The sequence below is a fragment of the Chrysemys picta genome, chromosome 4 (assembly GCF_011386835.1).
Source record: "Chrysemys picta bellii isolate R12L10 chromosome 4, ASM1138683v2, whole genome shotgun sequence".
Classification (NCBI taxonomy): domain Eukaryota; kingdom Metazoa; phylum Chordata; order Testudines; family Emydidae; genus Chrysemys; species Chrysemys picta.
The window spans coordinates 65,373,425-65,389,873 of NC_088794.1; the positions used below are offsets into that span (position 1 = coordinate 65,373,425).

General features: G+C 41.5%; 1 protein-coding gene across 1 annotated transcript in view; it reads left to right on the forward strand.

The window, feature by feature from the left end:
- DCDC1 (doublecortin domain containing 1) overlaps positions 1-16,449 on the forward strand; it is a 414,547-nt gene that overhangs the window by 304,576 nt on the left and 93,522 nt on the right. The gene's annotated exons all lie outside the window — the stretch shown is intronic.

Genomic DNA, 16,449 nt, shown 5'->3' on the forward strand with positions numbered 1-16,449 from the left:
GTATCTAAAGGTGTCTAAGTAAGTGTAACTTACACATTGATGAGAGAAAGTGTAAGTTTAGGTAAGGGGCCACAATCCTGAAGTGGAAGAAATTTTCTTTGTGTCTCTAACAGGAGCAGAGTTCCACTGACATTCACAATTCCCTTAATTTTGGGCTATTTGTTATCACTGAGACACTCCAGATTATTCTTCACTACTATCAAATGCCACCTGGCTGCAAATCACTTTATGAGCCTTTGGCGAAAGAATCTTTGCACATCCTTACAGAAAAGGATTGTGAAAGGGCTAGGTCATGTCTTTCATCAGCCACCACCTTGGAACTTGAATTTACCCACAAAGCTGATGGAATCACCTTTTTAGCCTATGGGAGAATACTTCTTGTACTATATAAGACTCCATATTCCTGACTGAAGTAGTTCCTGAGTTCCATCTGAATCAATGCATCTGCTTTCTCGAATGTTTCATAGACTATAAACTAGCCAGGGGGAAGATTAGTTGCATATTATGGATGTGAAGAGCAATCTTAGCTATTATTTAGAACTAAACCTATGAACAGATCTCTTTGCTTGTTTATGGCATAAGCAGATAAGTCCAGTGGGACTCTGCACAACAATTGTCTAAATGGATTAGATTTTGTATGCAAATCTGTTATGACTTGCAGATGTCCTGATACTTGATGGTTTTAGAACACATACCATCCATCCAAATCAGCATCCACAGCATGACGGAAAAATGCCTCTGTCAATGAAATATATAAAGCTGCTACCTGGAGTTTGATTCTGACCCTTAGCGTTATTTCTTCTATTATTGTTATTATTTGTTCCTCATGTGTGACCTGGCAGCTAGATGTGATTCCCAGTTTAGGAGAATGGGTCTTCAGTCGTTAAATTGGTAATCCTCAGACACTGAGAGTTGATATTACTTGCTAATTGCTCAGAAATGGAGATCTGAAGGAGAAAGAAACATTGCTTACCAGTATCTGTAGCTCTGTATGTAGATAGTCAGTTTAGGTCCACATTTGCCGTAGTTCTCTGAAGTCTTTCTTGAGATTCCCGCTAAGTGGAATGTTACTGAGATGTTGCTGGAACTGCTGCTCCTAGCTTGAATATTTGGTTCCATAGTGAAGCATGTGCACAATAGTCCCAATGGTCACTGCTTTCCAGAGGGCTCTAGATGCGTATACTGATCCAGGCAGTGTGGATCTATAGTGAGAAACTACTCCAAGAGCTACAGTCATTGGTAAATAACCTGTCTTAATTAGTTCTTCATGATGTCTTTGCTGACCCTGTGAGACTCTGTGTGTATGAACACTGCAAAATTCTGTCCAATGTACCAATAGTTTTTACATTTTAAGGATTTTAAACAGTTATCCACATAAGGAATTCAGAAAAATGTGTGACAGAAGAGAGAGAGAGAGTAACAGCTTTTGGTAGATATCCAGTTCAGTTAAAAACTACAGTGTAGAACATTCATGTACTTTTAGTCCAGATTCATATCCAAGTCCCTAACTGATTTGTTTCTTTTTATTTTCTCCAGCTAATTTTCTGCTACCTTAGACCCAGATTCTTTTCCTCATATGCTACCCATAAGTTTTTGCTGTGAATAAACTTTGAGCCTCTGCAGCTTCTACTAAAGATAGTTTAAGGACATTTAAATCTAATCCTCTGCTTCTACGTCACTGTGCTCATATCCAATAAGGGAAGACTATTGTCTTCCATACAACATTTCCCTTTGAGCATTCTACTTTTAATACGCAGGTCTAATGCCAAAGATTGCTACCGCAACAGCAAAAAATAGAACAACTGACCATGTAACTTTAGGACGAAGGGACATGTCACATGATATCATGTCACAGGCATGTCTCTTCTCTGTTTGTTTCTTCTCCTTTCTTTTTTCCAGTGTTTCACTCTCTCTCTTCATTTCTGCTCGCCTCTGCCCTCTCATGCAATTAAAATGTGTATTTGTCAAGGCTGTCTTGTTCTGCCACTGGTCCTACTGTCTCCAACCATGCTAAATCAGCACTTGTGGGAGCAGCACCTCCTGTCATTCAGGCGGATCCAATTAGCTGCTATGAGGGACAGGCTGGTTTCACATTAAAGTGTCAACTATCCTTGACTTTAAACAACAGCTGTACCAGTTGAAATCAGGTCAGCTGACAGTCCTGTTGGTGCCTACAGTAAGTCTTTAAATATTTGTTAACAGTTTGTCAATCAATTTCTAGATCTATAAAAGAGGAATTTCATAAATTGTATATATGAAATCAATGAGACTATTCACATGCTTAAAGTTAATCGTGCGCTTAAGTGGTTTGCTGGATTTGGGCAGAGTGCTGAGCATTTTGCAGAATTGATCCATGATGCAGTAAAATATGAAATTTATACATCAAGTTTATTTCACACTCCTTTTGTTTCAAGCGAATTAAATTAAATTTCATGATAATATACCCAAGTAGTTAGTGCTTAATTGGGCTAGCAAATTTTTAGGCTATTTGTAGGAAAAGATATGTGGGCTACCTATGCAAAATGGAAGTATACTGAAAATATTTTTGCTTCAATTACTTTTAGCAATTTTATAACACAAAAAATATATGCTTCACTGTTATAACAGTGCTCATTTCCATTTGCTGTAACACTGCTTCTACTCAAAAGGCCAACTCAGTCCTAGTAAAGATTCTTGTGAGAGAGAAATTATGCTTAATTTGAATTTCTGAATACATTCACTTCCTGTTCTAAACTATTGTTTACTGCAATTATGTTCCATTCTGAGACGCAACTGCATCTCAGTGGCTGGTGAAATAATCCTTTTATGTCCCTTAAATACCTCATAAGAATGCTTCATTTAGGATTAAATGGGCCAGGATTTTAGCCTTATTGTTTATATGAGATTTGGAATCCTTGTTTGGAAGCTGCTACATGGTGCTATTTTACCTATTATTTATGATTAAACAAATTTTCCAGAATGCCAGTTCTTTACAATAAGGAACAATGCAGAACATTGTGGCTAATACAATTTATAAGAATCTTTTTGAGTGGCATCAGTAGTATGGGGTATATGCAGAATCTTTCATTGGAGTGAAGTTGGGTATGATAGATAAGAGTATATAGTATGGTAATACAACTGTAATGATAAATACATTTTGTATAGCATCTTTCATCCAGATAAATTTCAAAATTACAGATGGTTGTTAAATAAAGTCATTAAAAATTTCAAAATGTTGAAGTTATTGCCATTTCACAAGATTCTAAATGAACCACTTTTTCTCTTTTTTTAAAATCTTTGCAAACAATTTTCATCAGAATTATTATCAAAACCATTAAAAAAACAGACAACTAGAATTCAGTCATCTCTGCAGTTCACTGTGCATGATATGGTCCACACGGCTCATATCACAGTGTTTTGCAATACTTAGAAAAGACAGAGAAGGAAGCAATAATAAGCAAGTTAAAACCAGCGTGCCAGATTCTCCCATCCAACACGATCTGTTCAGCTCAGGAAGTGGGGGAGGTTTCCAAGAGCCAGTTTTGGCTCCCGGATTTACAAGCTCCCTCAGTCCGATGAGTCATAGATGAAATCATGGCCCTCCAGAGGGCCCAGTGACTTCAATGGGACAAGGATTTCCCCTTTTGTGTCAACTGTGAAATGGTGGAGTGGAGCTGCACTATGCAAGGAAAGGAATGAGGATATATAGAAGGGGCCAGGACTGGGCAGAGAATCTGGTGAAGCACATGGACATATCTCTAGTTGGTTGCATGATGTAAATATATACAATATATTATATATGGAATAATGAATGTATTGCTGCACCTTTTAATGCTTTTTAGAGAAACAGTGCCTCATAGAAAATTTATGTTAACAAACCCCCCTTTAAAATTTCAGTTTTAATGTATATACATTGTGAGTGAACATTAAAGTCCAAAGGATTGTTTGGCAGATGGGATCCAATCCTGTAAATCCTTGCTGACAAAGATAATCCTTTCTCCGGTGATCAATCCCATTGACTTCAATGGGACCACCGTCATGAGTGTTCACATGTGTAAGGGTTTCTAAGATTAGGCCCAAGCTCTAACAATACATTACCAGTTTTCTGAACATACTGTTCAAGGACAACTTCATATATGTGGGGGCATTTGGTGCCTGTATATTTGTGCCTATATGTGAGTTGCAGATGCAGATCAAATAGTTAGAGACACAAGTACTCAGATTTCCACCCACAATTTATTTTGTGCCTGCCAAAAATGTACAATCCCAGTTGATAATACCTATATCTGAACACCATTGAGAAGCATTTTAGGCTTTCCTATAGAACAGCAAGAAAAATGGAAACTTGTTTAGAAATTAAAAAATAGGATTTTAAGTTTCATATTTTATGTTCTTCAGCACAGCTGTCAAAAACTAAAATTTGTTCAGCAGTGACATCTGCTAAACTATAATGCTATAAAAACTTACAGTGTAGAAGACTATTAAATTTCTGCAACTATGTACATACAAATGATCCTGTGTATATATATGCAACAAAAGTAGAGATTATACACACATTAATATTGTATCATTTTATATCATACCTTTATTCACCATATTAGTGTATCTAAAAATGTAAATAAACTATGATCGTTTACTTGTGCAAGCACATAATGACCAATATCCTACCCTATGTAACTTTAGTATCTTGAATAACAATATTTTTTTCTTATTTGAAAGAACTTTTGGGTTGTATATTCTGAAATTGGAATAAATCCCCTCATGCAGCTTTCTTGTAGTTACATTTTCACAAGGGCATATAGAATAGAAAACAAAGACAATTTTTAGGATTTTGTTAAGATTCATGTTTATGGCAATGTGGACAAAAATGCAAAAAGAGGCATTTTCTTATCTATTCCTGTTACATTAGAAAAGTTCATGCCCTGCTCTTAGCATTTTCCAACACAGCTGTAGAGTAGTTTAAAGCCTATTTTTTAAATAAGTGATGCTCAATTTGTCTTTGATGATCCGCATGATTCAGGTGAGATGGGAGCACGGTCGGGCCCTTATTTGCATAAAAATTAATCACAGAAAAATGTAAATTGATAAAATTTTGCCTGGCTTTTCCCCCCTATTCAAGAACCCATGGATGGCTCCCAGAAGCAATCATCTCAGTATGGTGCCGCATTGGATGCTGTACAAATGATCACATTTGTGTTGAATACTCACTCATTTAAATGTCAGCACTGATGGGGTGGTACATCACTAGAAAAAATGAAAAATAAATACACAGCAGCTGAAGACTATCAAATCTGTGGGCACTCTTTAGAGATATATGATCTAATGTGAAAAAATTGGTGATTAATTATCCTTTTTCAGAATGGTAATTGTTTTAGTATCACACCAGAAAAAAATCTGCAATTTATTTGGAATCAAACAAAAAACAGTAATGTTAAATAAGTCATTACGTCATTGTGTTTATTAGAAGGCTGCAATTAATTCCTAAGGTTTCTGTGGTCTCCAGAACTACATAAAATGAAACAAAAGAATGTTGCTATTAATTTTCAAACACATTCTCATCTTGCAAATCAATTTAACCAACATTAAATGACTCAAATTAGTAACAATTCAAATATACAAACTGAATTTCTCCATTTGCAGTATATTTTTTGTTTGTTTTATCTGTTTGTCTAGGTACTTTATATGGCCTCACCAGAGTAAAGAGCATCTCACAAACATTAATGAATTTATCTTTATATCATATCTGTGAGATGGGTAAATATTATTATCCCTATTTCTCAGATGTGTAACCGAGGCACAGAGATTAAACAAAAATTTCAAAGGCTCCCGAGGGGTTGCAGCACAGAACCTATCTGTCTCTTTTTAATCTTGTACTGGAATTCTCACAAAATATGTTTCTCCTTCATTATAGCAAATACTTCACCTAGAATAGTAAGTGAGCTGGGAACTGTGCTGTGGCTCCAGTTCTCGGTTCTGGCTGAGCTGAGTTAATCTCAGTAATTGATGGAATGAATACTTTATGCCATCTTGCAGCTCCCTTGCAGCAGATTCAGGAAGTGGTCACGAGCATAAATTAGAGCAACCCAAGGAATGCTCTGATTTGCTGTCTGCTGCAATGGCCCAGAATAACCTTGTGCTTTGGATATCATCACCTGGGATCAGAGTGCATTGCTGCAATAGTAAAGCAGAGGGAGTCTGAATTCAAAGGAGGAAGGAAAAAGAAGCCCATCTAAAATGTGTGTATTGTGGTGGAATGAGCAGTAAATGCTCTTCACTATCAGAAATAAAACTTACAGTTATAGAAACTTAATTTATTTTAATGGCAGAAACTGGTAACCCTTACTCAAGTGAATTATCCCTACTGAAGAAGGTAGCCTACTTTACTTCAGCTCACATAACTTACCACCCAAACATCATATTTTCTTAGCTCATTCTCTGACTCCACAACTGCACTTAAAACTCTCACCTCTGACCCTCTGGACCTGATCATCGGGTCCATGCCCTGTGAGCCCCACCCCTGCCGCTTCCTCCACACAACCCGAGCTGGCTGCACAACCTGCAGCTGGTCTGTTTCTGAACCATGCTTAGTAAACAGCTGTATGCACTTGTATTCCATACCCTTCAATTCCTCACCCTCGTGACCTGTCCCAACACCAAGTGGTGGTACCTCCTACCATCTGTGGAAGGTGACGAACTCCGATGGGCCAATCTGTATTCCATCCTGGTCCCCTGGCCCACCGAGAATATCAGTTGGCAGCTCTTTCATGGATCCGTGAGCACAGGCGTGTACCTAGCATGGTTCACCCGCCTCCCCAACACCTGCCCCTTCTGTGGCATGAGGGAGACCCTGGCACACATCTATCTTGAGTGCGCCAGGTTGCAGCTTCTTTTCCAGTTCCTCCAGAACCTTCTCCTCAGGTTCTGGGTGCACTTTTCTCCACATCTCCTGATATTTGCACACACCATCCGTGGTCCCATGAAATTGCAAAATCCTTGTCAACCTCTTTCTGGCGCTGGACAAGATGGCCATGCATCATACCATGAGGAGGATGCTGGACAGGGAGGTGCTCTGCGATCGTGGGGTATATTTCCACTCCTTCTCAGGTCATGTATCTGGGCAGGGTTCCTCTGGGTTGTGTCCATGGGCTCCCTGGATGCCTTCGAGGAGCAGTGGGCGCTGTCTGGGGTTCTCTGCTCAGAGTCCCCTTCTGGCGCCCTGCTTTTTGAACCTGTGACACTGACTCCCATCCTTGTTTTCTTCATTTGTTGTCCCCTGAATTTACGTGAGCTGTGGGCTCAGTGACTTCTCCCCTTTGGCTGCGGGAGGGGCCGGGAACTTAATAGGTGCACATAAAACTCACTTTCCATTCTAATGTAAAACCATTCACAACACATAGATACGTGGAGTATGAAAATATTCTTTGGGGGGCTGAGAAACCAGGCTCCCAGCTCTGTGCGGAAGGGCTGTTTAGGTGCATGGGATGGGCAGATCCCACTCTACATTCCTGTGCATGTGTGAGAGGAGCCTACTCTCTCTGGGTTGGTGGCAGGCCCCTCTCTCTGGTGCATATGGGGGGTAGAGAAGTCGCTGTGCAGTCTCCATTTTGGCTTGGTGTGGAAGAGGTCTGGGTATGGAGAGCAAGTCTGCTCTGTGCTCATCCCTGGCAGCAGCAACTCCTGTCCTACAGGTCTGCTCTCCGCTTTAGCCTGTTGGGTCTTGCCATAGAAGGCGCTTGCCACAGCATGACACACATATCTGCATGCAGGTAGGGCACTCCCCCCAGTGATGCCTCTCCTTTCCTGGCCCTAGTGCCACAAGGACGAAGGGCTTTGCCTGCTCAGGCAACACAGTTAGTAAGCTAGTAGATTGATTTGGGGGGAGGGGGGGCTGAGCCCCTCTAGCCCTGGTCACTTGCCATCTATGAATACACACATCTAAATCCTCACAACCAAATTCAAATGAAGAACCATAACTCCACATTCAGCCAAAATAGGGCATTTTACCAATAGACATGCCATAAAGTCAGTGGTCTGTAATCCTACCCCATTAAAGTCAGTTTGAGTTTTGCCATTAATTTAATTGGAGTCAGGATTTCATCCAGTGTCCATTAGAAAATATAAGGTCAGAGTTGCATTTGCTTGTGAGTCAGCCTATGTGCGAATTGAAAGTGAGTTGATAGTGTAGTTGTGTTGTCTGTGACTATGGCTGAATAATATGAGATTTGAAGTGGTAAGTTATATTAGTTGAGGTTATGTGGATGTGAATGTTGGCGTAACTGCCAATTTACGTGGGTTTTGTTGTGATTGCATTGGTGGGAATTACACGCGGGGCACCCTTAAATTGAAGTTACCAAAGTTTTTTGCTTGGGATAATTTCCCAGGGCTTTTAATAACTATATGTCTCTGCTGCTCGCTGTTCACATGGATAGTTATCACTGTTGGTATCCTTTTTGTATCCTCACGTGCCTCAATCACAGTTGAATCCTCATGTCCCCCATGACCCACTTCACCCCGCTTCTCCTACTGGTCTTCTGGACATGTGCACTCCTCTCCTATGTCTACACTCAGCAATGTTTCCCCCATCTCCTCTAATAGTCCCACACCTAAACATCATCCCTCCCATACTCTGCTCCCCACAATGCCACATATTTTCCTACCACATTCAAATCTTAAATGTTGATATGTATCAGCACTGGGTCGTATGTGGGCATGAGGATAATCTCCAAAGAGGGGGGGTTGGGATTATAGAGGGCCTGAAAGGGTAAGTGAGTATGAAGGGGGACCAGCATGGGGAGAAGGGGTCTGTGAAAGGAGCATGGGTTATAATTGGTACTTGGAGTGCAGGGGCTGAGGTTGGCAGAAGAGGAGTGGAAAGTAGATCCACTGTTGTGAGCCATTTATGGTTCATTGGAGAAGATCAGTGTCCTGGAGAACCTCGGGAGGTTAATCACAGTGGATCTCCTCTCTATTCTGCAACTGCCACCCCAAGCCTCCCTATTTGATGCCTCCACTTTCCCCATATCACCAGTCACCTTCCTGTGCTCCCTCATATCTCTGCTCATCTCCCTATCCATCCACAAAATTTCCTTAGTGCTGCTTCATGGTGTGGAGAGGATGATCCAGATGTAGGAGTAGCTTGGGGTCAGGGACAGGTTTCTCTTGGGAGGCTCGTGCAGATAACACTAGTCTACAATTTTTGAGAAGTCATCTGCTTCAGAGATAAAATGTGCTATTTATTATGTATTTTGATGTGCTGAATTCAAATATGACAATTAAAACAACTGATTAGTTACTGTTTCTAAGATATTTAAGTTTTTACATTTTATGTCTATGTATATTGTGTAGATAGTAGAGTTTTAATCATAAATTGTAAACCTAGGTCTTTTCATGTGTTTATGGTTGCTTTACATGGTAATATTTCACCTGTCTTGTTTATGTAACACTTTAAAAATCAGCAAAAGGGTTATATAAATATAATTTATTATGAAACAAAAGGCAAAAAACTATTATGTACATAGTTTAGTCCTATTCAGTGTCTACTCGGCGCTTCTTGGCTTGTCTCTTGTATTCATTAAATGGAGCATCTCTTGTCACTGTCCAGCAATAGTCTGCAAGCATTGATGGGCTCCATTTGCCCTGATAGCATTTCTCCATTGTTGCGATGTCCTGGTGAAATCGCTCGCCGTGCTCGTCGCTCACTGCTCCGCAGTTCGGTGGAAAAAAAATCTAGATGAGAGTGCAAAAAATGTATCTTTAGTGACATGTTGCAACCAAGGCTTTTGTATGCCTTGAGGAGGTTTTCCACCAACAACCTGTAGTTGTCTGCCTTGTTGTTTCCGAGAAAATTTATTGCCACTAACTGGAAGGCTTTCCATGCCATCTTTTCCTTGCCACGCAGTGCATGGTCAAATGCATCATCTCAAAGAAGTTCATGAATCTGAGGACCAACAAAGACACCTTCCTTTATCTTAGCTTCACTTAACCTTGGAAATTTTCCATGGAGGTACTTGAAAGCTGCTTGTGTTTTGTCAATGGCCTTGACAAAGTTCTTCATCAGACGCAGCTTGATGTGGAAGGGTGATAACAAAATCTTCCTTGATTCAACAAGTGGTGGATGCTGAACACTTTTCCTCCCAGGCTCCAATGACTGTCGGAGTGGCCAATCTTTCTTGATGTAGTGGGAATCTCTTGCACGACTATCCCATTCGCAGAGAAAACAGCAGTACTTTGTGTATCCAGTCTGCAGACCAAGCAAGAGAGCAACAACCTTCAAATCGCCACAAAGCTGCCACTGATGTTGGTCATAGTTTATGCACCTCAAAAGTTGTTTCATGTTGTCATAGGTTTCCTTCATAGGGACTGCATGACCAACTGGAATTGATGGCAAAACATTGCCATTATGCAGTAAAACAGCTTTAAGACTCATCTTCGATGAATCAATGAACAGTCTCCACTCATCTGGATCGTGAACGATGTTGAGGGCTGCCATCACACCATCGATGTTGCAGGCTACAAGATCACCTTCCATGAAGAAGAATGGGACAAGATCTTTTTGACGGTCCCGGAACATGGAAACCCTAACATCACCTGCCAGGAGATTCCACTGCTGTAGTCTGGAGCCCAACAGCTCTGCCTTACTCTTGGGTAGTTCCAAATCCCTGACAAGGTCATTCAGTTCACCTTGTGTTATGAGGTGTGGTTCAGAGGAGGAGGATGGGAGAAAATGTGGGTCCTGTGACATTGATGGTTCAGGACCAGAAGTTTCATCCTCTTCCTCTTCCTCATCTGACTCAAGTGAGAATGATTCTGGTGCATCAGGAACTAGCAGTTCTTCTCCGTGGGGTACTGGGCGTTTAGCTGATGGAATGTTTGGATAATGCACAGTCCACTTTTTCTTCTTTGACACACCCTTCCCAACTGGAGGCACCATGGAGAAGTAACAATTGCTGGTATGATCTGTTGGCTCTCTCCAAATCATTGGCAGAGCAAAAGGCATAGATTTCCTTTTCCTGTTCAACCACTGGCGAAGATTTGTTGCACAAGTGTTGCAGCATATGTTGGGGCCCACCTCTTGTCCTGATCTCCAAATTTGCAGCAAATAAAGGTGATAGGCTTTCTTAACCAGAGTGGTTATACTGCGCTTTTGTGATGCAAAAGTCACTTCACCACAAACATAGCAGAAGTTATCTGCACTGTTCACAGAAGAACGAGGCATCTCTGCTCACTTTGGCTGAACAGAAATGTGTCCCTTTGCAAAATCAAACACTGACAAATAAGAGAGCACGACACTGTATGATTTCTAGAGCTGATATAGGGCAATTTGTTCAGCAGAGTGATGTAAGCTTTGTTATGATTGCATCATCCATAACTTCTAGAAATAACATGATGCAATTCATATCATGTATGACGCAATACCAGCTTCAGATTGCATCATTCATTGTTTTGCCTAAAAAGCAAGTACTGTCCAAACCCAGTCATAGATTTATTCATAGATCCAGTCAAAGCTGTATTTTAATCATTTCTGGTTTAAATTGAGATCCCTTCCCTTTATAACTCACTTATCCTCCGCCATTCCCAAGTCAAGGGTCTTATATACTGACCCAATAGCATATCTTGAAAACTAGAGCCAATCAACAATTTTAAGCATCGTTTTCGTTCTCAGTGACTCAGAATTAGTAAAGTTTGACTACATTTATTTCAGAAGCATTTTGGCTGTAGAGCAGTGTAACCAGGCTATGGTGGGACGAATGTTTTAGCAGAGCGACATCAGCTAGAAGAGGCTGTCTGGCCAGAGCTGCTCACATTGAGGCACTTGACTGGGGGAAGTCCTTGATGAGTTGATGGCTCAGTTCAAGGCACTCATCTCTCCAGGCACAGTTTTCTGTGCCTCACAGGAGTCCTTCAAGCATTAAGAAATTAACAATACCTGCCTCCCCTCCTAATTCCACTACACAGAACCCAGTCAGTCCCCTGCTCCCAACATGCCTGCTTAATACTATTGCCTCACACATCCCTAATAGCACTCCCTCCCACACACACATCACTGACACCTCTGATCACCTTCTAAGGCCCCCTGCACAACCCCATTGCCCTCAACTTGCTCCCCTGTTCTCCAGCCCACCTCCGTGCTCACCTGGGATATGTGTAGAGCACAGCTGGCGAAGCAGGCAGGCAACATCAGAAAATGGAAGTTGCTGATGGAAGATACTCCATCTGCTGATGGAAGATACTCTTGGCATAGCTATAATAAGTTATGGCAAATTAATGGAATAATGTCTGTTAGGTGACATATAGAATGAATGCATGTTTGGTGTTTGTGGGGAGTTTGGCTTTTTTAGCCTGAGAGAGCAAAGTGAGAAAGGTGAGTTTCCCAGGACCAAAATTTCAAAAAGGGAGAATTTGTAACTCTTTCCTCTTTCAAAATCAGTTCATCTTGTACAATATAGAAAATACAATTTTCCTAACAAGAGCTTGAGTATAAAATTTGGAAAGTAAATTCAGTCATTTCAATGTGAAAAAACAGAGAATTTAGTCCTGCTTTAAGTGCAATTCTGAATGAAATCTTAACTGTAGAGTCACCAGAGCTGCCTCTTTAATGTTTCATTTCCAATAGCACATTACCCCTTACCCCATGCTAAGGAATTAATCGTCAACACTGCTTCCTATAGTGCCCTGGGTTTTCCTTGGAGGTATTGCATCCAGGTGCCAAAAGTGCCTGACCCGGCTTATAAGAATAGGAGATGTAAGCCAGCCTGAGATATATGGCTGCAGATTTGGTTGATTTTTGCATATCCACTATAATTATTTGTTTGAGGATGTATTTTTAAAATCTCATACCTATTTACTATAATTCTGCTTTTGTTTTCTGAATAGAGATTAATTTAGTCCATAATCTTCAAGAACTTCACTCTTGTGACTTAGAATAATTGAGAATAGTTTTCATTTGGATGGTGTGGAACCTCAGCTCCTATCATTTGTAGTGAGACTATCATAAACATTGAGGACTATCCATTAACAGGATAAAAAGCAACAGAGGGTCCTGTGGCACCTTTAAGACTAACATGCATCCGAAGAAGTGGGCTGTAGTCCACGAAAGCTTATGCTCTAATAAATCTGTTAGTCTCTAAGGTGCCACAAGTACTCCTGTTCTTTTTAAGACTAACAGAAGTATTGGAGCATAAGCTTTCGTGGGTGAATGCCCACTTCATCAGACGCAAGTGATGAAGTCAATACTTCTGTTAGTCTTAAAGGTGCCACAGGACCCTCTGTTGCTTTTTATCCTGTTAATGGATAGTCCTCAATGTTTATGATAGTGGGTGAATGAAGTCACTTGCGTCTGATGAAGTGGGCATTCACCCACGAAAGCTTATGCTCCAATACTTCTGTTAGTCTTAAAGGTGCCACAGGACCCTCTGTTGCTTTTTACAGATTCAGACTAACACGGCTACCCCTCTGATACATTAACAGGATGAATAGGATAATCATACAGGTGCTTTCCATCCCATAACTTCTGTGCCCTGCAGGAGAGGGCTGTGGGAAAAGTTCCATGAGGAACATCTTGTTGAGCTCCTCCCTTTTCATACTTCAGGGACAGACATAGGGATTCCACCCAATATCCACGCACAGAATATTCCATGTGGCCTGCCATGCAAACTTGGCAGATACTTAGAGATCTGCAGAAGACCAGGACAAAGGTGTGAACATCCTGTACCTCTGCAGCTTGTCTGGCCTGTGCATGCCCCCACATCTCTAGTGTAGTGAGCTCCAATGGATCTGTGCTACATGGAAGCTTCCTTGGCCATGGCAGACTCCAGATGGAGAAGGGAAGAAGAATATAGAAAAGATAATTCAGCCCCAGTTTTTAGTATCTTTTATAGGGAATTTCCACATGGTCGGAAGGGCAGAAATATGTGTCTTCTCCCATCCACCTACTCCAGTCTGCATAATCTCTGCACTTGGAGACCAGAGACAGGAGGGACAGTGCCATGCAGACAGGAGACCCTTGTGTGAATCCAGGCCTGTAATTATGTGAGAACATTGGACAAAGAATCAGCGTCCATGGCGTTTTGTGGCTCCTTACTTTGAAGACTCATTCACTTTGCTCACATACAGTAATTTTTAATTCCTTGATAAAGGCAGCTGAGGTAAATGCTTAATCTGTTTCGAGGCAATGTACCCACTTATACCAGTGTACATTGAAATAACTCCATTCAAACCAACAGATTTACACTAGGATAAAACCAGTAGAAGTGAGAAAAGGATCAGGCCCCATTAGAGATCAGAGTCTGTAATATTCCATTGTTTGGCTTGCACAGAGCTTCTTTAAACTATGTGGGCAGCACCTGTCCCCAGAAACTGAAATATCACCTGATGTGCATGACATACATAAGTCTGCATCTTCCTACTAGGAAAACAGAGTGACAGCGAGACAGAGAGAAAATTTCAAATCTGCTGGTAAATTTGCAGTAGGAATCATGCACAGCAGTGCATAGCATATTTGAGATAATGCCACTAAGCTGGCTACAGACAAGACAGTCTCTGTTTATTGTTTCATTTTGTAGATTTAAGAGGAGAGCATGTTCCAGTTAGAGTCAATAACAGGTTAGAAATTAGAAACACCAAAAATATAAACAATGGAGCTTTTTAAAAAGAGGCAAATGGCCAAATGAGCAAAATATACATTTTCAGGTTCACCATACTTCTGCTGTTGCCTTCAGAGTCACCATTACCTAAGTATAATTACAACTAATTCTGAATTAATATCCTCTGAGATGCCTGTTGAATCTGGTTTCAGTAGTGTCTTTAGGTGACACTCAATCTGGAAGTGGTATGTCAAAAAAAAAATACATTTTGTGAGCCCAGATCTTGGTCTGTGTCAGAACTACAATCAGTGCAATTTGGGAGTAGATAGATGGCTTTAAACCACCTTTGAGTATATTTGAACCTGGGACCACCAGTTTACAATCCCTGTCATAAACTACTATTTACTCAGCTGCCCAGGCCCCAAAGAGGTCATTTTTGCAATCAGAGATTGTCAGGACATAGAGGCAACCTGGCCCATGCCCCCTAAACTAAAGATGTAAAGTGAATGCTTGAGGAAGTTGGCAGCCCTGTGTCAGACCTTCTGGGTTTAAGGGTGGCTTGTGTGGGGACTGGTATAAGTGGGTCATAGATTGAGGGGGAGTCAAGGGAACACAATTACCCTGACTAAAATAAATGGATTAGTTTAATAAATCTGAGGGGAGAGCTGGATAGGGACTGGGAAGGATTCCCACTGTTAAGATTTTAATAAGTGCACTTTTGGAAAGTTTTTCTCTTGAACAACTCCTGTATCTCTATGGGGCCACACTATTCATTGCCTTGTGGGACATGTGGTGATGTCTCCCTTGTGTGGCTCCTTCTTTGTTGTAGGTGGGAACAAGAAGAGCAGTGACATTATAAAAACGTTTTTGTTTAATAGAGAGAAAAGGTGGGCGAGGTAATTTCTTTTATTGGACCAACTTCTGTTGATGACAGAGACATCTGTGTAGCTCAAAGGCTTGTCTTTCTCACCAACAGAAGTCGATCCAATAAAAGATATTACTTCACCCACCTAGTATCTCTAATATCCTGAGACTGACACAGCTACAACAACTCTTCATTCAATGATTTTTATGGAAATGCAGTTGAGCATATAGTGCAGGGGTCAGCAACGTTCAGCACATGGCTTGCCAGGGTAAGCACCCTAGCGGGCCAGGCCAGTTTATTTACCTGCTGACACGGCAGGTTCGGCCGATCGCGGCCCCCACTGGCCACGGTTCGCCATCCCGGGCCAATGTGGGTGGCGGGAAGCCGCGGCCAGCACATCCCTCGGCCCGCGCCGTTTCCCGCCGCCGCCATTGGCCCGGGACGATGAACCGCGGCGAGTGGGGGCCGCGATCAGCCGAACCTGCTGCATCAGCAGGTAAATAAACTGGCCCGGCCCGCTAGGGTGCTTACCCTGGCGAGCCGTGTGCCGAACGTTGCCAACCCCTGATATAGTGGGTGTGAAAGTTTATGCAGTAGGAAAAAAATTTCTGACATCATTTACCAAACAAATGAGAAAAGCAGAATTGCACCTACAAGATCTCTATCAAGCATTCTTAAAACTACAATACCCACCTGCTGAAGTGAAAAAACAGATTGACAGAGCCAGACGAGTACCCAGAAGTCACCTCCTACAAGACAGGCCCAACAAAGAAAATAACAGAACACCACTAGCTGTCACCTTCAGCCCCCAACTAAAACCTCTCCAGCGCATCATCAGAGATCTACAACCTATCCTGAAAGATGATCCTTTACTCTCACAGATCTTGGGAGACAGACCTGTCCTCGCTTACAGACAACCCCCCAACCTAAAGCAAATACTCACCAGCAACCACACATCACTGAACAAAACCACTAACCCAGGAACCTATCCTTGTAACAAACCCCGATGCCATCTCTGTCCAC